Raw genomic sequence first — 23,143 nt, 5'->3', positions numbered from 1 at the left:
CTGTCTTCCTCTCCCAGCCTCCTGAACTCTGGCCCTTCTTCCCAACCACATAAGCTTTGAAAGGCTGTGTGCGTAGGGAGAGGGTTAGCATGATCTCCAAAACCCTCACTCCTGCCTCCCAATCCGAAATTAATTCCGGGATGACATCGATGGAACCCAGGAAGACAAGAGCATTGTCTGATGAAAAGAATGCTTCCCTTTCCCATGTCCATGTCCTCCCTAGAGACTATTATCTGACTGAGATGATTACCCTTTGGGGAAATCCAGGCAACTTTCTCTCCCTTTTCAGTCTGGATCAGCCCAGCTGATTATGTAGGTGTGTGGGCTTGGGAGGAAGATGACATTCACTAGATGTTTTTTGGCGTACCATTAAGCCAGTGATTTCCAGCCATATGTTACTTAGCAATAGAAACCCAAACACATTTTCCCATAGTGCAGAAGTCGCCAGCAAGGGTCCTGTGGGGAAATATTGAATTTCAGTTGCTCCTTCAAACCAGTGATATGAATACACACATCCATAAACTATTGGCACTGTATACATGAAGTATCAGACTGACTGCCATTAACAATAATGCAAACCCCATTCAAATGGAGACCCAGTTACATTTGAAAAAACAGGAAACACCTTAATTTTAAAGAATTTTGAAAGTGAACCCGATATGCTGCACATTATGGAATAACTTCTTCAAGACAAATATTTGACTTCCAAACATCCTCACAGCAGAGCCCAGACAACCCTCTTCCCACCCTCCCTCAGAAAGGAAGCAGAAGTCAGGGAACTGTGTAGAGAACAGAGGTGTATTTAGGGGGTAAATGGACCTGTACCTAGGGGACAGTAGTTTGCAGCTATTTTAGGAAGAGCTGAGAGAGATGGAGGTGTGAATGGAACTACCATCATTGGGCTTTAAGTAAAAATATAAGAATGGCCATAATACTGGGTCAGACCAATGGTCCATCTAGCCCCGTATCCTGTCTCTGACAGTGGCCAATACCAGATGCTTCAGAGGGAAATAACAGATCAAGGTAATTCATCAAGTGATCCATCCCGTCGCCCATTCCCATCTTCTGTCAGTCAGAGGTTTAAGGACATGATCTTCAAGTTAAAGAAATATGGACTGGATGAATGGACTGTAAGGTGGATAGAAAGCTGGCTAGATCATCGGGCTCAACAGGTAGTGATCAATGGTTCCATGTCTAGCTGGCAGCTGGTATCAAGCGGAGTGCCCCAAGGGTCGGTCTTGGGGTCGGTTTTGTTACAGTGGATGAGAAGCTGGATATGAGTCAACAGTTTGCCCTTGTTGCTAAGAAGGCTAACAGCATTTTGGGCTGTATAAGTAGGAGCATTGCCAGCAGATTGAGGGACATGATCATTTCCCCCTAGTTGACATTGATGAGGCCTCATCTGGAGTACTGTGTCCAGTTTTTGGCCCCATATTACAAGAAAGATGTGGAAAAATTTGAAAGAGTCCAGTGGAGGGCAACAAAAATGATTAGGGGGCAGGAGCACATGACTTCTGAGGAGCGGCTGTGGGAACTGGGATTATTTAGTCTGCAGAAGAAAATAATGAGGGGGGATTTGATTGCTGCTTTCTACTACCTGAAAGGTGGTTCCAAAGAGCATTGATCTAGACTGTTCTCAGTGGTAGCAGATGACATAACAAGGTGTAATGGTCTCAAGTTGCAGTGGGTGGAGGTTTAGGTTGGGTATTAGGAAAAACTTTTTCACTAGGAGGATAGTGAAGCACTGGAATGGGTTCCCTAGGGAGGTGGTAGAATCTACTTCCTTAGATGTTTTTAAGGTGAGGCTTGAGAAAGCCCTGGCTGGGATGATTTAGTTGGGGTTGGTCCTGCTTTGAGCAGGGGGTTGGACTAGATGACCTCCTGAGGTCCCTTCCAACCCTGATATTCTATGATTCTATGAAACCCAAAACACAGGGTTAAGAACCTGACCATCCTGCTAATAGCCAATGATGGACCAATCCTCCGTGAAGTTATCTAACACTTTTTTGAACACAGTTATACTTTTGGCCTTCCATTTGGCCTTCCAGGAAAGCATTCCACAGCTTGACTGAGCGTTATGTGAAGAAATACTTCCTTATGTTTGTTTTAAACCTGCTGCCTATTAATTTCATCGGCTGACTCCTGGTTCTTGTGTTATGTGAAGAGGTAAATAACACTTCCTTATTCACTTTCTCCACAACATTCATAGTTTAACAGACCTCTATCATATCCCCCCTTAGCCACCTCTTTTCTAAAACCAACAGTCCCAGTATTTTTAATCTCTCCTCATGCAGAAGCTGTTCCCAAACCTCTAAGTATTTTTGTTGCCCTTCTCTGCACGTTTTCTAATTCCAATATATCTTTTTTGAGATGGAGCAACCAAAACTGCACGCAGTATTCAAGGTGTGGGTGTACTATGGATTTATATAGAGGCAATATTATATTTTCTGTCTTATGTATTTTTTTCCTAGTGGTTCCTAACATTCTGTTTGTTTTTTTGACTGCCGCTGCACATTGAGCGGATGTTTTCAGAGAACTATCCACAGAGACTCCAAGATCCCTTTCCTGAGTGGTAACAGCTAATTTATATCCCATCATTTTGTGTTTATATTTAGGATTATGTTTTCCAAAGTGCCTTTCTTTACACTTATCAACATTGAATTTCATCTCCATTTTGTTGCCCAGTCACCCATTTTGTGAGATCCCTTTGTAATTCTTCGCAGTTTGGACTTAATTATCTTGTGTCATTTTGTATCATCTTCAAACTTTGTCATCTAATTGTTTACCCTTTTTTTCCAAATCATTTATGAATATGTTGAACTGCACTGGACCCAGCACCAATCCTTGGGAACTCCACTATTTACCTCTCCGCTGTGAAAACTGATCATGTATTGCTACCCTTTTTTTCTTATATTTTAACCAGTCACTGATCCATGAGAGTACTTTCCCTTGATCCCATGACTGCCTACTTTGCTTCAGAGCCTTTGATGAGGCATCTTGTCAAAGGCTTTTTGAAAGTCCAGGTACACTATAACCTCTGGATCACCCTTGTCTGCATGTTTGTTGACCCTTCACAAAGAATTCTAGTAGATTGGTGACGTACGATTTCCCTATACAAAAGTTGTGTTGACTTTTCGTCTAGCTTTCTTATCCTACACAGTGTATCAATGCACCATGCATTTCCCTGGGCTAACCCACTACTGACCTCATGATTTTTCAATCCCTTTCCATGCTAACAGAATCCTGGGATTTTCTTGTCAGCTAACTGTGCTAAATTATACACCTTGGCTCTGTGGACTATTGATTTTTGGAACATTGAGTGGAATATGTTTGTTCCACAGAATCTGATGCTTCCCTAAATGGGGACCAACTCCATAATCAAAGCCCTTAATAAATAAAATAATAATTATATAATAGTCCAGCTTTATTTCTACAGTATCCCAAGCCAGAAAACTCGAGTGTATAAAAAATGTAAATAAGCACAAGGCATAAAAACCCCAAAGATAATGTGCTAACATACAAATGCCATAGCTAAGCCAAGCTGGAGAACAAGTTTTACCCTACACCCAAATGCACAATGAGTAGCACTGTCTATTCTATTCTAATACTGCACCTGTCATCACAGAGTCTGCGTACCTCCTCTCCAGCCCTGAATGTTACTGACGAAATACTCAAGAGTGTTCACGCTACCATGATGTCTTGAAGTCCTGGAAGGTCAAATAGCTTGAGCTTTATTCTGGAGTTATCACATCAGACTTTCATTTCTTTTTACCCATCTTGAATTATACAAGTAATAATTGTAACCCCCCATGGGTGGCAGGTATAAAAGGTCAGGGGAAGCCAGTTATTTGCTATGCTCTAGTTATGAGTGGAAGGCAGAGTGTACGCAATGGACAGATGCCACTAAATCTGCACACCCTGGAGTGTTATTAGAAAGTATGCTCTGATTTATACAAAGAGTTCAAAATGTGAGACTTATGAGGCATGGGCCAAATTAGGGACTGATCCGCCTCTCCATGAAAGCACTCCCATTGACTTCATTGAGAGCTGAACTGAACCTTGAATTGAAACTGGGTGTAATTCTAGATAAGTCACTGGAGCTGCACTAGCCATGAATTTGGCCCAGCAGGACATAATCTAAATATTTATTTGCCAGCTAATAGCTTTCTCCTTTCGTCAAGGTCATTTTATGGAGTTCATTAATTACCATTTTTTCATACGTATCAAGTGAAATGTGCCCTAAGAATCCCCTCCCATAGTCATCCTGTCTTAAGCAACCACTTTCAAGAAGGCCCAAGGTTTCCAGGACATCTTTGTTTGACCTGTAGTTAGTGTGGTTCTACTTTGTGGAATGACTATGTGAAAATGGCTCCTTCTCACTCAGCACATCTCCCCCCCCCCCACGCATATTCAGAATCAGAACTTCTGATTTGAGCTACTATGAAGGGTCATAACTGCTCTCTTTGCCTTACTCCTGCAAAGCAAACACAAATCTGAGAGAGGGAGCTGATTCTGTTTCTTCCTGCACATCAACACAATTGTTCAGGAAGTTCCAGTCACTTGTGCAAACCTACTGAAGGCAATCGGACAGCACAAGTATCACAAAGGGCAGAGCATTTATTACAGGTGATGATATGTGAGAAGGAAAGCAGATCCCAGATTACGTTTGCTGGATGCTACAGGTCAAAGCCTCATCTTTTTACCTGGAAACAGCATACATGACATAGCGGAAGGATAGTCCAGTGGGTAGCGCATGAGCTTAGGCTATATGAGACCTGGGATCAACTCCCTGCTCGGCTTTGCGTTTCCCACATAACCTTAGGAAAGTTTCTTGGTCTCCTTGTTCCACAACAGCAAAACAGGGACAGTAGCAGTGCCCTACCTCCTAGCAGTGTGGTGACGATAGATACAGTGAAGACTATGCAGTGCTTTCAGATTCACTGCTGAAAAGTGCTATATAGGAAATAGCCATGATCAGCATTTATTATCAAATACTGAAATTACTGAGAATAAATCTGGAAATCCTGTAATGACATTTTTTCAGTCACTTTTCTCCAACTGAACTTGAAAGGCCCTTCTCTTACTAGGTGACTACTTTCAGTCGGTGTCTTCTGTGGCTGCTGTAGAGAAATTTCACTGTATAATAAATAAAATAATAATAATAAAAAAGACACTTGAATACACCTTCGTGCAGCATAATAAGTTTCTGTGCATGTCCTAAGAAAGAGCTATTAAAATTCCCCCAAAAATTCTTTAGCCATAGGTATTTTAATTTACAGGCTGCTAATTTTAGAAACCAATTCCACAGATTTTAGTTTTATATTTCGTTTTAGTAGTATTGTAACAACTTCAGACATGACATCAGAATGTTTTTGTAAACTCCAGTGCTACAGCTAATGGTTCTCACAAGAATGCTATTTAACACACATATCCCATGCAGGTCTCACCCATATAGATGGAAAACCCCCATTTCTCTAAGATCTGCTGGCTACCCTCTCCCCAGGGCATTCTGAGAGAGCCGCGGGATCATGCTTGTCTGTCAGTTCCCAGACACTATGCCACACCCGCGGGTGAGATCAGAGACACAAGCCACAAAGCAGCTGGGAAGCTAACAAGGCAGGGACGCAATCCTAAAGCTCTTATGCAGAGGAACACCGGCAGCAGGAATTCGTCTCCAAAGAATGCTGAGTGGGTGGAAGGAGAAGAATGACTCCCTCATTACTAATGGAAAATGCTTTGGGTCTGGGCTACCTCCCCTGTGGCTTAACAAGGACTGTGAAATGTTCCTCTTGGAAGGTTTCCCATGGAAATCTCATGGCGATAACACATAGAGAAAACTTTCCAGCTCTTCCAAGTGATGTAAGGTTGTGTGTGGGGGGGAGGGGGGGTAACCAGAAAAAAATGCTCTCGATGGCTCAGAGGTTTGATAATTGAATTCAGAGCCTTTTGCTTAGGTCCCTGATTCAAAATTCAGCCCAGGTTGGGAGTCACTGAAAGCTGTTACCCTCTGATGCCCTTGGCTGTTCATAGGAAACCAGCTGGCAGTCTCCATTCAGTTCTTAATGATCAAGTATCCATATCACAAACCCCCTGCCATCACTGATGTGTGGTGACCGGACACCACTCTTCACCCCTATAGGTGCTGGCAGGGCAATGAGTGACTCTATGCCCCAGTGCTGTCAGTCGAGCAACTTTTATGCAAACTAAATTTTGTGAGATGGAGAGAAAAGAGCCTGGATGAGAGTTATGGCCTGTAATAACCTTAGTCCCAGATTTGGACCTTAGCGTCCAAAATATGGGGGTTAGCATGAAAACCTCCAAGCTTAGCCACCAGCCTGGACCTGGTACCTGCTGCCACCACCCAAAAATTAGAGTGTTTTGGGGCACTCTGGTCCCTCTGAAAAACCTTCCCTGGGGACCCCAAGACCCAAATCCCTTGAGTCTCACAACAAAGGGAAATAATCCTTTTTCCCTTCCCCCCTCCAGGTGCTCCTGGAGAGATACACAGACACAAGCTTTGTGAACCCAAACAGAGTGAATCTCCCTCTCTGTTCCCAATCCTGGAAACAAAAAGTACTTTCCTATTCCCCCAGAGGGAATGCAAAAATCAGGCTAGCAATCCAACACACAGATCTCCCCGATTCCTTCCTCCCACCAATTCCCTGGTGAGTACAGACTCAATTTCCCTGAAGTAAAGAAAAACTCCAACAGGTCTTAAAAGAAAGCTTTATATAAAAAAGAAAGAAAAATAAGTACAAATGTTCTCTCTGTATTAAGATGATACAACACAGGGTCAATTGCTTAAAAGAATATTGAATAAACAGCCTTATTCAAAAAGAATACAAATCAAAGCACTCCAGCACTTATATTCATGCAAATACCAAAGAAAAGAAACCATATAACTTACTATCTGATCTCTTTGTCCTTACACTTGGAAACAGAAGACTAGAAAAAAAGAAACTACTTCTCCAAAACTCAGAGAAAGCAGGCAGCCAGAAAACAAAGACTCAGAGACACTCAAATCCCTCCACCCAAAGTTGAAAAAATCCGGTTTCCTGATTGGTCCTCTGGTCAGGTGCTTCAGGTGAAAGAGACATTAACCCTTAGCTATCTGTTTATGACACGCCCCCCAAATTGCAGACAGTGGGGAAGCTCACTGGCGGCGATTTCCTTCTAGAACTTGAAAATAAACAGATTAATACAACACATACACCTTTACATATACTCCTAAGTATATAACTAACAGACTTGTACATTTTAAGAACACTTTTTAACTACTGAATTCTGGGAAACTCTCACGGGAGAGTGCATCAGCAACTTTATTAGAAGCTCCTGTGATGTGTTGAATTTCAAAATCAAAATCTTGGAGAGCTAAACTCCAACGAAGAAGTTTCTTGTTGTTCCCCTTGGCAGTATGAAGCCACTTTAGTGCAGCATGGTCAGTTTGTAGTTGGAACCGCCGTCCCCAAACATATGGGCGTAGCTTTTCCAGGGCGTACACAATGGCATAGCATTCCTTTTCACTGACTGACCAGTGACTTTCCCTCTCAGACAGTTTCTTGCTGAGAAACACGACAGGATGGAAGTTGTGATCTGTTGCTTCCTGCATGAGCACTGCTCCTATACCACGCTCAGATGCATCTGTGGTTACTAGGAATGGCTTGTCAAAATCCGGGGCCCTGAGCACAGGGTCAGACATGAGCGTTGCCTTAAGTTGGGTAAAGGCCTTTTGACACTCATCAGTCCACTTAACTGCATTTGGCTGGGTCTTTTTGGTCAGGTCGGTCAGTGGGGCAGCGATTTGGCTGTAGTGTGGTACAAATCGCCTGTAGTATCCGGCCAAGCCTAAGAAGGATTGGACCTGTGTCTTTGACCTTGGGACAGGCCACTTTTGGATAGCATCCACCTTGGCCTGTAGGGGGTTTATGGTTCCTCGACCCACCTGGTGCCCCAGGTAAGTCACTCTGTTTTGGCCTATTTGACACTTTTTGGCCTTAGAGAAAGGCTTGAGAGAATTAACATGGTACACTTTAGGCTTTAGTGAGGAATTGGGAAATGCTATGAGGTAGTTTACAGCTCCCAGGCGCTCTTGGACCGTGAATGGCCCTTCCCATGATGCTTCCATGTTATGGGCCTGTTGCGCCTTCAAGACCATAACCTGGTCTCCTACCTTGAAGGACCGATCTCTGGCATGTCTGTCATACCAGGCCTTTTGCTCTTCTTGAGCATCCTTTAGGTTCTCTGTAGCAAGGGCTAAAGAGTGTCGGAGGGTGCTTTGTAGGTTGCTTACAAAGTCCAGAATGTTAGTTCCTGGAGAAGGCGTAAACCCCTCCCATTGCTGCTTCACCAACTGTAATGGCCCCTTAACCTCGTGACCATACACAAGTTCAAATGGTGAAAACCCTAAACTGGGATGTGGTACAGCCCTGTAGGTAAACAGCAACTGCTGCAACACTAGGTCCCAATTATTGGAGAATTCGTTGATGAATTTTCGTATCATGGCCCCCAAAGTTCCATTGAACCTTTCCACCAGGCCATTGGTTTGATGGTGGTACGGGGTGGCAACCAAGTGATTCACCCCATGAGTTTCCCACAGTTTTTCCATGGTCCCTGCCAGGAAATTAGACCCTGAATCTGTAAGGATGTCAGAGGGCCAACCTACCCTGGCAAAGATGTCTGTTAGGGCCAGGCACACAGTGTTAGCCCTGGTGTTGCCTAGAGCTACTGCTTCTGGCCATCGGGTAGCAAAGTCCACTAAAGTCAGTACGTACTGCTTTCCTCTGGGCGTCTTTTTTGGGAAAGGGCCCAGAATATCCACAGCTACTCGCTGAAATGGGACCTCAATTATGGGGAGTGGCTGGAGAGGGGCCTTGACCTGGTCTGGAGGCTTACCCACTCTTTGGCATACCTCACAAGACCGGACATACTTGGCAACGTCCTTGCCCATCCCCTCCCAGTGGAAGGACTTCCCCAACCGGTCCTTGGTTCTGTTCACCCCAGCATGGCCACTGGGATGATCATGGGCTAAGCTTAAGAGCTTCCCCCGGTACTTAGTTGGAACCACCAACTGTTTTTGCGGCTGCCATTCTTCCCGGTGTCCACCAGAAAGAATTTCCTTGTACAAAAGTCCTTGGTCTATAACAAACCGGGATTGATTAGAAGAGCTGAGAGGCGGTGGGGTGCTCCGTGCCGCCGCCCAAGCTTTCTGAAGGCTGTCATCCGCTTCCTGCTCAGCCTGGAACTGTTCCCTTGAGGCTGGGGTCACCAGTTCTTCCTCAGACTGTGGACTTGGGCTTGGTCCCTCTGGAAGCGATGTAGGTGATGGGGTTGTTTCCGTTGCTGGTGAACCGCTCTCCGCTGGTGCACCTGAGGGTATTTCAGGCTCTGGCTGAGCCTTTTGGGTATGGCTGTCTGTTGCTTCTGCCAGTTTTGGCTCGCTGGCGCCCTCTGGCGTTGAGTTTGAAGATGTAGTTGCACTTGCTGGTGCTGGTTGCTGTTCCAGTTCCGGGCCTGGGACTGGAGATGCTGTGGCTGTTTCAGTGGTAGGCATGGAATCCGGGTCCACTACCTCTGTCTGGGTCTCTGGTAACACAGACGGGGCCTCTGTGGACGGTTCAGGAACAGGAATGGGTCTGGAAGCTTGCCTGGTTTGGCTACGTGTAACCATTCCCACTCTCTTGGCCCGCCTCACCTGGTTGGCCAAGTCTTCCCCCAGTAGCATGGGGATAGGATAATTGTCATAGACTGCAAAAGTCCACATTCCTGACCAGCCTTTGTACTGGACAGGCAGTTGAGCTGTAGGCAAGTCTACAGCTTGTGACATGAAGGGGTAAATTGTAACTTTGGCCTTTGGGTTGATGAATTTGGGGTCAACGAAGGATTGGTGGATAGCTGACACTTGTGCCCCCGTGTCTCTCCACGCAGTAACCTTCTTTCCGCCCACTCTCAAATTTTCCCTTCGCTCCAAGGGTATTTGAGAGGCATCCGGGCCTGGGGATCTTTGGTGTGATGGTGGTGTAATGAATTGCACTCGCATGGTGTTCTTGGGACACTTGGCCTTGATATGTCCCAGTTCATTACACTTAAAGCATCTTCCATCTGATGGGTCACTGGGCCGAGGTGAGTTACTGGAGACTGGTGAGGTTGAAGGGTAGGGTATCTGTGGCTTTACTTGGGTGGTATGTGGGGTCTTTGGCTGTCCTCGGTTGTAGGGTTTATGGTCTGTGTGCCCCCTGGGGTAATCGTTCCCCTTGACAGTAGCTTTCTTGCTTTCTGCCAGTTCCATCCATTTGGCTCCAATCTCCCCCGCCTCAGCGATATTCTTGGGGTTTCCATCTTGTATGTACCGTGTGATGTCTTCAGGAACACCATCCAAGAACTGCTCCATTTGTATGAGGAGGTTTAGTTCTTCCAAGGTTTGAATGTTGTTTCCTGTTAGCCAGGCCTCATAGTTTTTTGCAATGTAGTAGGCGTGTTTGGGAAATGACACCTCTGGTTTCCACTTTTGGGTTCTGAAGCGCCGACGGGCATGATCTGGGGTTATCCCCATCCTGTATCTGGCCTTGGTTTGAAAAAGTTTATAGTCATTCATTTGCTGCTTAGGCATTTCAGCTGCCACCTCTGCTAAAGGTCCACTGAGGTGTGGCCTTAATTCTACCATGTACTGGTCTTCGGGGATGCTGTACCCAAGACAGGCTCTTTCAAAGTTTTCCAAGAAGGCCTCGGTGTCATCACCTGCCTTGTAGGTGGGAAATTTCCTGTGCTGTGGAGCAATATTTGGCGCCGGGTTGTTAGGGTTGGCTGGCACAGGCAGCCCAGCTTTTGCCATCTCCAGTTCATGTTTTCTCTGTTTTTCCTTCTCTTCATTCTTTTTTTGTTGTTTTTCCATTTCTTTTTGTTGTTTTTTCCATTTCTTTTTGTTGTTTTTCCATGTCTCGGCGGTGGGCCGCCTCTTCTTCTGCTTGTTTCCTTCGGTAGGCCACCTCTTCTTCTTCTAGTTTTCTTTTGTGTGCTGCCTCTTTGGCTGCCTCTTGGGCTGCCTGTTCTCTTTGGTAGGCTGCCTGTTCTCTTTGGTAGGCTGCTTCTTTGATCTGTTCTTCTCTTTCTTTCATCTCCATCTCTTTTTGTTTTATTTCCAGTTGTCGCCTGTGTTCAGCTTCTTTGATTTGTTCTTCGGCGTCAATTTTTGCCTTAGAAGTCATGGTTCCTGTTTTCTTGTGTTGGGGTGCCCTCCGGTGTTTATCTTCTGAACTGCAGGCTCTGTTCCCTCCTGGAGTCTGCCTAGCAACAGTGCTTTTTTCCTTTTCTCTCTCTAGCTAATGTTCAATGAAGGGAAACCAGAAAAACCACTTTATTTGCATGCCTATAAGTGCTGGTACTTGCCTCCTAATGGGAGGGCTATTGCATGACAAAAGACCCTTAACATGCAAGCCACAAACTGCCAGAGAGAGCAGAAAAAAAAAATTCTCTCTGGTTCCCTTTTAAAACCAACTGTTTCTCTCTGCTAAAAAGCCCTTAGCAGAGAAAAGAAAAACATAATATTTCTACTGGCTTCTGGATTCTGTCTATCTCCCACCAGCTGCCACTCATGTAATAACCTTAGTCCCAGATTTGGACCTTAGCGTCCAAAATATGGGGGTTAGCATGAAAACCTCCAAGCTTAGCCACCAGCCTGGACCTGGTACCTGCTGCCACCACCCAAAAATTAGAGTGTTTTGGGGCACTCTGGTCCCTCTGAAAAACCTTCCCTGGGGACCCCAAGACCCAAATCCCTTGAGTCTCACAACAAAGGGAAATAATCCTTTTTCCCTTCCCCCCTCCAGGTGCTCCTGGAGAGATACACAGACACAAGCTTTGTGAACCCAAACAGAGTGAATCTCCCTCTCTGTTCCCAATCCTGGAAACAAAAAGTACTTTCCTATTCCCCCAGAGGGAATGCAAAAATCAGGCTAGCAATCCAACACACAGATCTCCCCGATTCCTTCCTCCCACCAATTCCCTGGTGAGTACAGACTCAATTTCCCTGAAGTAAAGAAAAACTGCAACAGGTCTTAAAAGAAAGCTTTATATAAAAAAGAAAGAAAAATAAGTACAAATGTTCTCTCTGTATTAAGATGATACAACACAGGGTCAATTGCTTAAAAGAATATTGAATAAACAGCCTTATTCAAAAAGAATACAAATCAAAGCACTCCAGCACTTATATTCATGCAAATACCAAAGAAAAGAAACCATATAACTTACTATCTGATCTCTTTGTCCTTACACTTGGAAACAGAAGACTAGAAAAAAAGAAACTATTTCTCCAAAACTCAGAGAAAGCAGGCAGCCAGAAAACAAAGACTCAGAGACACTTAAATCCCTCCACCCAAAGTTGAAAAAATCCGGTTTCCTGATTGGTCCTCTGGTCAGGTGCTTCAGGTGAAAGAGACATTAACCCTTAGCTATCTGTTTATGACATGGCCGTGTGGTTGCAAAGGAAAGGCTATATCTTAGAGGTGTTATACAGAAAGAATCTGCACAACTTAGACATAGCATAGCTGGGAGGACCTAGAGAGACATCTGATTCGAAGATGACAGGCAGGATGACGGGCATTGTCCACAGTGACTGAGAAAAGGAGATGGTGGGGAGGGCTTGGGGGAGGATAAGAGCTCTGGAACTGACAGTGTGACATCCACAAAGAGATGTCAGAGATACAGGCCAGGATTTTAATTCGGAAGCCTTATTTTTCTAACTTCCATTTCACACCAATTTCCTGGTCACTTTAATCCTGAAGGCTTTTGGATCACTAAGACATTCACAATTTTCCTTCGCTATTTGAGGGATGAAATGTATGGATAAAATAAGTACCTAATTCTTCCTTCATATATGGGTGTAACTCAGGAGTAACTACTGAAATCAATGGAATTACACTGGTGTAAAACTACTGTAAGTGAAAGGAGAATCTGGAGCTAGAAGTGTCCAGTCCTTTTCATTAAACACAGACTTTAGCATGTAAAGTACAGTCTGACCAAAAGAGAGATTTTAATCTCACAGAGGCAACTCACACTTGAGATTAGATGCACTCACTTGAAAGTCTCTCCCCTTTGTAAGTAGAATTATTTTATATCTAGAATGCGAAACATTGCACATCTTAAGTAACATTCTTAACCAGATTGGCCTAGAGGTGAAGCTCAGATCTCCTTTAGTCAAGGCCACCTAGAGAGTCTATGAGAACTGCTTGCATGAAGATATTTGTCAAGGAAAGGAAAGGCCATTTCCCATATCCTTAAAGAAATGCTCTTTGCATTAACACTCCAGGACAAAGCGTTTTATTTTAAAATATATCTGCTGACTGAACAGCTCTGAAAATCCCTGTTCTACAAATTGTCCCTCCATGTACTGTACATGCCTGTCAAACATAACAGTACATTCTGCCACAAAAATCAAAAAGCATTTGAAATGGCTGAACATTAAGGACTTGATTTCTGAAAAGTAGTCTCTGGTTTTGTAGGATAAAATTTTCACTCACAAATAATGTAATTACATTTGTAATTAGAAGCACATTTGTGGGTATATCCAGAAATTATGTGTCCAAGTTCCTATTTGAGATGCAGAAGAACGTATTTTAAGAGCACTAGTCTCAAAGTATTTTTCATTATTTTTACAGTCATATCCCCCATTATATTTTCTATAAGAACCCTGTGGCAGCTTGAAAGTAAAATATGTTTGTTCTCCCCTTCCTTCATTACATCCAGGCCCTTATTTGTTACTATGAAGTTGCTGGGTTTGATGAAAGCAAAACTGTGCAGGGGAAATACTCACATACCCAAACAGAAACAGGACCCTTACTGGGACTGTACAGTTTCATGTGAAAAAAATCTGATTTGCGAAGCCTCTGTGAGCACCATCGATTCGTTCATTTGGGTAAGGAGGTTCATGCCACTTCAGTCATTCTCTGATTCATTATATGGATTTTGCTGAATCAAAAAAAAATCTAAGACTTTTTTCCCCTCCAGACAACAAACCATCCCAGGCCTTGCTATGACAGCGCACTTGAAGGGAAACCTCATTGAAGCCCGTCTGCCAGGCTTGGGGGAATGCAGAGGACTCCTCTCTGTGTCTGCAGTGTGCATATCTTAATTAGGGACACTAGGGCCTGCTCCTAAATGGGATTTTGTTGAAGATGTGCTATTGCCTGAAGATGGGGAGACGCTAATCCCACAAGAATCCCCAAAACCACTCATCTTCCTTCCTCCTAGTCAAACATTCACTAGTAGAATGCTGCCAGCAACCAGAGATACTGGTGGCACTGCTATCCAGCTGGGAATTCAATTGACAGTGCTTCTTCAGTGGACCTGGAAGCCACATGATTAAAGCCACTGTTCATGAACCCATCACGCCAGATGTGACCGTTGGCACTACAGCGATCTGATAGTCTAGACACATGACTCATAGTTCTTAAGAGCAAGCAGGAAGGCCACAGAGAATGTCTGTGAAAAAACAACCAGCTGTTCTTCCCGCTGTTTCTCATGTATTCCAGCATTTTGGGGATCATGCAGAAAAGGGAGGGCTGTGTCGTCTCTTTCCCAAGAATGGAGTCAGAAATTAGAAATTATTTTAAATCACTCTTATATCAAGTGATAAACAATAGAACTCCCCAAAAGTAATAACTGTAATTCAGTTGAGGAGAATTTAAGCCTTTTCATATAAATATATCATGGATTTACAGCTGGAACTACATTAACGTGCCTATGTTTCTGCACCAGAAAAAGAGCATTTTTCACATGTGCATCCTGTAATTTTTTCTCCATGATTTCCTTCCTGCCACATCACAGCTCTGACAGTTGCTCCAGTGCTGTGTTAGGCCCTGACGCTGCGAACACTTATGCACATGCTTCAATTTTCCACTGTGACAAATCCCATTGAAATCAATGGGTCTACTTGTGTGAGTAAAGTTAAGTATACTGCTGACATCTGGACACTCCCCTTCAGGACTGCCCTTTATTCACAGGCTGATCTCACCAGCAGAGTACGTTTACTATAGTAAGTTTCAGAGTGGCAGCCGTGTTAGTCTGTATCAGCAAAAACAGCGAGGAGTCCTTGTGGCACCTTAGAGACTAACACATTTATTTGGGCATAAGCTTTCGTGGGATAGAACCCACTTCATCAAATGCATGAAGTGAAAAATACAGGAGCGAGTCTAAATACATGACAGGATGAGGGTTGTTTTACCAAGTGTGTGGTCAGTCTAACGAGATAAATCAAATAACAGCAGGATAACAAGGGAGGAAAAATAACTTTTGAAGTAGTAAGAGAGTGGCCCATTACAGAGAGTTGACAAGAAGGTGGAATCAGTAGGGAGAGTAGGGAGAAATTAGCATTGGTGAAATTAAGTTTAGGAAAGAAAACACCATCCTAGCCACTATGGATGTAGAAGCCCTCTACACCAACATCCCACACAAAGATGGACTACAAGCCATCAGGAACAGCATCCCCGATACCATCACGGCAAACCTGGTGGCTGAAATTTGTGACTTTGTCCTCATCCACAATTATTTCAGATTTGGGGACAATTTATACCTTCAAGTCAGCAGGACTGCTATGGGTACCCGCATGGCCCCACAGTATGCCAACATTATAATGGCTGACTTAGAACAACGCTTTCTCAGTTCTTGTCCCCTTATGCCCCTACTCTACTTGCGCTACACTGATGACATCTTCATCATCTGGACCTATGGGAAGGAGGCCTCTGAGGAATTCCATCAAGATTTCAATGATTTCCACCCTACCATCAACCTCAGCCAGGACCAGTCCCACAAGAGGTTTACTTCCTAGACACTACAATGCTAATAAGCAACGGTCACATAAACACCACCCTATACCAGAAACCTACTGACCGCTATACTTACTTACATGCCTCCAGCTTTCATCCAGACCACATCACACAATCCATTGTCTACAGCCAAGCTCTAAGATACAACCGCATTTGCTCTAACCCCTCAGACAGAAACACCTACAGAATCTCTATCAAGCGTTCTTAAAACTGCAATATCCACCTGGTGAAGTGAAGAAACAGACTGACAGAGCAGAAGGGTACCAAGAAGTCACCTACTACAGGACAGGCCCAACAAAGAAAGTAACAGAACGCCACTAGCCGTCATCTAAAGCCCTCAACTAAAGCCTTTCCAGCACATCATCAAGGATCTACAACCTATCCTGAAGGATGATCCCTCACTCTCACAGAGCTCAGGAGACAGGCCAGTCCTCGACTACAGACAGCGGCCCAACCTGAAGCAAATATTCACCAGCAACTACACATCACACAACAAAAACACCAACCCTGGAACCAAACCCTAATACAAATCCTGGTGCCAACTCTGTCCACATATCTTTTCAAGCGACACCATCATAGGACCTAACCACATCAGCCATGCCCTCAGGGGCTCATTCACCTGCACATCTACCAATGTGATATATGCCATCATGTGCCAGCAATGCCCCATCTGCCATGTACATTGGCCAAACCAGACAGTCTCTATGCAAAAGAATAAATGGACATAAATCTGACATCAGGAATCATAACATTCAAAAACCATTAGCAGAACACTTCAACCTCTCTGGTTACTCAATAACAGACCTAGAAGTTGCAATTCTTCAACAAAAAAACTGCAAAAACAGACTCCACTGTGAATCTGCAGAACTGGAATTAATTTGCAAACTGGATACCATCAGATTAGGCCCGAATAAAGACTTGGAGTGGTTGTGTCATTACAAAACCTAAACTTAATTTCCCCAATACTAATTTCTCCCTATTGTTACTCTCACCTTCTTAACAACTGTCTGTAATGGGCCACTCTCTTACCACTTCAGAAGTTATTTTTCCTCCCTTGTTATCCTGTTGTTAATTGATTTATCTCATGAGACTGATCTCACACTTGGTAAAGCAACCCCCATCCTTTCATGTATTTATACCCACTCCTGTATTTTTCACTTCATGCATTTGATGAAGTGGGTTCTAGCCTACGAAAGCTCATGCCCAAATAAATTTGTTAGTCTCTAAGGTGCCACGTTGTTTTCACTGTAGTAAGTTTTTGTTTTAATACTCGCAGTGAGCTGTACCGTGATGCAGTTTATTTGCAGTGTATAAGCAATACCACATGCTGCCATGGATTTTAGTGGTGGAACTGTGTAGTTAGGTGACCATTACCATTATTGCCTAACTGAGCAAACAGAATCTACATGAAAGCACCTACATAAGAGACCTGATTCTGAAAGGTGCCAAGCACACACATCTCTGACTGACTTCCCTGGGTGCTGTAGAACCTTACGTGAGTGCCCACCTGCACACCCAAGAGTCAACATTTGAGTCCTACTCATAGTTAGCAACAAATTAGTAGTGGTAGTAGTAGTAAGAGATACTTAGCAGTCACATGGTGTGTTTATCTGTAGAACTCAAAGTGCTTTACACATTGAGTAAATATCATTATTAGTTTTTATTTGTCCTGTGCTCACGTACACAATAAAAAGACATGGTAGTTTTGTGATGGTCTATACTATTATGGTCACTATTTACTTTGCAATCTTGAGCATTGTTCTGTTTTCTGCAAGAAGGAAATTGGGCCTGTAGCAAGTCAATGGTAAAGGTGAGCATAAAACCACTAATATCTGCTCCAGTATTGAGGAAATGGAGTTCATCAGTGAGTCACTAGCCAGACCACATTCCCCCTCCCCCCCGGACACCTTTATCCCTTCACAAACCTTGGGTAAAATCTGACATGCTCTTTCCAACCAATCACATTGCACCTGGCAACAAAAGCCACACCTCTGAATTATGCAAATGAAGCTCCACTTTTGTTTATTTTTTCCAGCTTCCCAAGTACGTTATTTCTAATGTCCCTGCCATCATGGTCCCCAGAACAGCCCCTAGTGCAGGTGGTTGGGTCTGTCTCCCAATAACGGCAAATACCAACAACCATACAGCCTGCTACTGTCTTACGCTAAAGCAGCTCTCCTACAGCTGGGCAGAGGCCTGTGTTTTCAGCACTGACCGCCCTGGTTCAAGTCACATTTTAGGCAAAGGTTTAGGGGAAGATTCTTCTATGCAAACCAAGTTATGGCAATGGGCGGCTCTGGCATCTTGCGGCCAAATGACTTTACAAATAACCCATGGCTTGGAAATCCCTCTCAAGCTTTCTAAGGGCTTGGAATCCATACAGCTGAACCTCAGAAGAGAGACATAAGTGCTCAGCCTCTTGCAACCTTGAAAAACCACATGATCCCAGCCATTGAATAGTTTGTTTAAATAAGGATGGCAAGAAATTCACAAACATTGAAAACCGCTGGTTTAACATCTGATCTGAAATTCTGCAAGAAAGTTCTGTGCTTTGAATATTCAGCTCTTGCGCTGTCAACCAAGCCAAAAGTCACACAAAGCAGATCAATCATGTCAGAAAAAGCGAATCGGAAGAGTGTATGGAAACTGGGTAATTTACAGCAAAATGTTTGCCACAGATTCTCTATGTAGTTGGGCAGGTTTTAGGACTGGGCCTCGAGTAACATTTTGAGAGGATGGCACCCAAGCTCTGCTGGAAAGTTAGCAGTTGTACCTGTTACGTGCATAAACCTCCATTTGTATCCTGTGACAGCGGCATGAGGAGACAACAGCTGACTCACCACTCTGGACACTTGGAAAGCATCCTCTCATGGGGCAAATTATGGAGATAACTGGTTAAGGATTGAACAATTAACCAATTAACAGTGTAGCTCAGCTCACCTGCTGAGGACAGCTAAAGGAGAGATAGGAAAAGGAAGAGGGGTAGGTTGGAAGAAGGACCACAGAAGCTGGGATCTCAGGGAGGTAATCTCTCTCCTCCCTCTCCCATTGTGCCAAGGGAAAAGGTAAGAGCCTTGCACTGTGGGGAATTTGTACTGTTATTGCACATTTTAAATAAAGCAAATGGTGTTGAACTTGCCAAAGGAATGTGTGAGGAGTGTTTGCACCAAGGAATCCAGGGTGAAGGAGCCCCGCCCTGTGACATAGCCACAAAATTAAAGCACCCTGTGCAGAATTATGCATTTGCACACTTAGTTATGTGCTGCTCTTCCAGAACCTGCCTATAAGATTAGATGAACTAGCCAGGGCACTGGCCTCCAACCTTCCACTGAAGCCCGATGACCTCCCCTCCTGCTGCCAGTTTGTGAAAGTGGTACAAAGTCTCACGGTCCTTCTGGACTTATCACTAACCCTGGATGTTCAGGGCAGGAGAGCAGTAAGCATGCTTTCTTGCTAGGATACTTTACCTCCTATGATACAATCCTGGGCACAATTATCCATGCATCTGTCATCTCCAGTCCCAATTAATGTATTTTACTGTATCTGCAGCTGAAGGTGAAACTAATGCAGAACCTCCAGCTGGACAGCCCACATCCTCAGTAAGACAAACCACTGCACGTACACTGCTGTGCTTTGATCCCTCTACTGCCTCCCAGGCCACTTTCTCTGCCAATTCAAGGCCTCTGTTTGACTTGATGTTCAAAGTCATCAAATGACTCAGCTCCATCAGTGACTGCATCTCCATCCATGACCCACCAAACATCTGTGCCAGAGCACCATGCAACTAACCAAACCCAGGATGAGGCAAGTCTCAGTTGAGAGTTTGTCTGTGGAATGAAATACCAGGGTAAAGTAGACTAACACAGAGTGATCCATTTTAGAACATGATGCAAGATCCTCCTCACTTGTAAAGATTTCTCACCATAGACGGTGAGCACAGGATCTCTTGAGGTTGCTATAGAAACATCCAGTCTTCAGCACAACCCTGTGAACGTGGCACCTTTCCAGTGCTGAGGAAGGAGGACTAATAATACCCTCAGAGCAAATTCAGAGAGTTTTAAGCCAGAAGGAACCATTGGATCACCTAATCTGACCTTCTGTATATCACCAGCCATTACATGAGCGCTATAACTTGAGTTTGATTGAAGCATAACTTTTGTTTGGCTAAAGTGTATCATCCAGAAAGGCATTCAGTCTGCATTTGAAGTCTTCAAGAAATGAAGAATCCACTACTTCCTTTGGCAGTTTGTTCCATTCTCATTGTTAAAAATTTGTGTCTAATTTCTAAGTTGAATTGGACTGGCTTCATTTTACTGCCATTGGTTTTGATTCTGTTTTTCTCTGCTATATTACAGAGCCCTTTAGTACCCAGTATTTTCCCCCCATGAAGGTACTTACACACTGTCATTTCTCAGTCTTCTTTATGATGAGATAAACAGACTGATTTCTTTAAGCTTCTCACTGTAAGGCATTCTCCCCAGTCCTTGAATAATTTTTGTGGTTTTTTTCTGCACCTTCTCCAATTTTTCAACAACCTTTTTGAAAAGCAGAAACCAGAACTAGACACCGTATTCCGGTATTGGTCTCACCAACACCATGTACAGAGGTAAAATTACCTCGCTACTCCCCATTAAATACATCCAAGGATCACACTACCCCCTTTTTTGCCACAGATCACAAAGGAAGCTCATATTGAGTTTCCTGTCTACTGTGACTCCTAAATTCTTCTCAGAGATTATGCTTTCCAGGATACAGCCTCTTTCCTCTCCCACCACTAAAGGTTTGGCCTGCTTTCCTTTTTCCTAGGTGTATCACTTTGCATTTGGTGGTCTTAAAATGCAATTTGTTGAATGGTCCCAGGTTACCAAGTGATCCAGATCGCTCTCTATGACTGTCCTGTCATCATTTACCACTCCAATAACCAATGACATCTGCAAATTTTACCAGCAGTGATTTTAGATTTACTTCCACATCATTGATAAAAATATGGAATAGTGTTGGGAACCCCACTAAGCAACATCCCCATTTGATGAAGGCTCCCCGTTGATCGGTAGTTTTTGAGATCTGTCCATTGGCTAGTGCTTAATCCATTCATCATGTGCTCTGTTGATCTTGTCTAGTGCTAATTTCCAAATCAGAATGTCATGTAGTACCAAGTCAAACACCTCACAAAAGTCTAAGTCTATTACATCTATGCAGTTTGAAAAAAAGACGTAGGAATATGGGTTGTCATCGACTGAGAAGAATTTCTACAGAAAGCTATGGAAGAGCAGTGAGATGTAGTAAATGAAGACATTTCCCAGAGCCTCCATTTCAAGAATGGGCAACATGAGGAATATTGAAATTAGAAAGTTAACCCATATCCAGAGGATTTCCCAAAGTTTGAAGTTTAAAAAAATAAATAAAAGATGAGTAGACTCCTGGGCTCTTTCAGTTCTTACTTCTTCGGGAAGTAATGGAGTTGCCTGTAACTGTTCAGTCAATCTGCTCTTAGCCCTCCTCAGTACAGTTAGCACGTTCATTTCCCGTGTTCTGCCACTGGAGCATAGGAGTGCCTCTACCAGGAAGGGAACTCATCAAAACGTGTAGCATTTTCAAAAGCACTGAAGTGACTTAGGAGCCAAAGTTTCACTGACTTTCTATTGGATTTAGGCTCCTACGTGCCTAAACCAATTTCTGAAAATGGCACTTAGGCTCCTAAATTACATACATTTGAAAATATTCTCTCAGTCTCCTATTGCCTCAGCAATGCAGTATTGTTCCTCAGAATTTCACATCACATCTCATCACTGGGGCTCTCCAATTTTCTTTACAGATTCTAAAATCAAGTATCAGATTTTGAAAGATTAAAAAAACAAGCAATCATGTTAACATTTGCCTTGAGAACAGATGGGTCATTTCATTAGTAATTTTTCCATTCTTATAAAGTCAAAAGGCTAGAGGAAGAAGTCCCACAAAATCCAGTTCACAATTACATTTTCAAAGTCCTCTTCTTTCTATTTACCAGAGAATTTACTGGACTATGGATTGAGTAACAGCCGGTTGGGTCTGAGATGGTCTAGTTGAATGTCAGGTTTCTAACTGATTGCACAGGACTCAGAATCTATTAAAGGGTTCCTATAAATTACACTTCTATATAGAACAGGCTGCCTAGATGTGCAGATGTTAGGAGTTTGCTAATCCTAAATAAACCTGGTAAAGACATTTGCCTTATAAAATTTTCTGCTGAATTGATTGTAGAGATCATGTCATTGAATCAATAACGTGAAAAACCTATAATCCCAATGTTTGCAACGAGCTCATGAAGCAGTCTGCAAACATGAAGACCATGTCGTTCCACTTGGCTCCTATTGAACAGACTCAGAATAAGACACAATCTATCAAGTCTGTGAATCTAGAAATGTGGGAAGACAGCCTGAGTGATCACAGACATACTTAAGTATTTAATAAGGCTTCTTTTACATTTGTAGCTTTGGAAGACCTGACAAGGGAGAGTATCCAACTAGTCTATTCGTTTTTATTGAACTGGAAAGAATGTTTATTCTTATAAAGCTGAGGGCATGTACGTAATAGAAAATGCACACCCATTAACTCAGCACTTGTAGGTGTGTGTTTGGTTGCCAGTACTATGAACACACTATTATTCTATCTTGAGGTCATCTTTGACTCCTCGCTCTTCTTTCCCTTCACATTCAGACTGTCATTCTCCTGCCACTTCTTCCTCCGTACTATATCAAAACACACATACTTATTTTCTCTTCTTACAGCTAAAATGTAAGTCCAAGGTCTGGTCATCTCCCACCTCGATTATTGCAACCTCTCTTTCTCCAGAATTCCCACATTTCTCTCCTTCAGTCCCTACAAAACATAACTGCTAAAATGACCTACCACATCCGATTAGACCTATTTTCTCTTTGAATCCATCTACTGGCATCCTCTTACCCACATTAAGCGAGTAAGTAAATCCATTTATCTGTGTTTGAATATTAGTGACATTGTAACAATTTTCTAAAGCCATCATGATCTATTGCTAACTTCAAGCACTCTGCAGCTGACCTTACAAGGATCTGCCGCACACCACCCATCCAACTCATTGCTGGTTCTCCCCTAATATGACGACACCCTACCATTCCTTCCAAAATAAATTTCTCAGGGTTATTTCTGTTTCTACACTGAATGTGACCAAAGTACATAAGTTTGTGTTTGTTGGTTTTCAACATCAGGGTCTACTTCTCTTCAATAATATTTCTACGATAGGTATTCATCTTCTTTTCCGTCTAGGCGATATGCAAGAGTCTTCACCAGCAGCACATTTCAAATGCTTGTTT

The 23,143-nt window shown here is 43.3% G+C and overlaps 1 protein-coding gene across 13 annotated transcripts in view; it reads right to left on the bottom strand.

The window, feature by feature from the left end:
* The window catches only part of HIVEP3 (HIVEP zinc finger 3), a 435,200-nt gene that overhangs the window by 51,636 nt on the left and 360,421 nt on the right, over window positions 1-23,143 (bottom strand). The window lies entirely within an intron of this gene.

This window comes from Gopherus flavomarginatus, chromosome 22, assembly GCF_025201925.1.
Source record: "Gopherus flavomarginatus isolate rGopFla2 chromosome 22, rGopFla2.mat.asm, whole genome shotgun sequence".
In the NCBI taxonomy this organism is placed as follows: Eukaryota; Metazoa; Chordata; order Testudines; family Testudinidae; genus Gopherus; species Gopherus flavomarginatus.
This window is presented reverse-complemented; position numbering and strand designations above follow the sequence as displayed.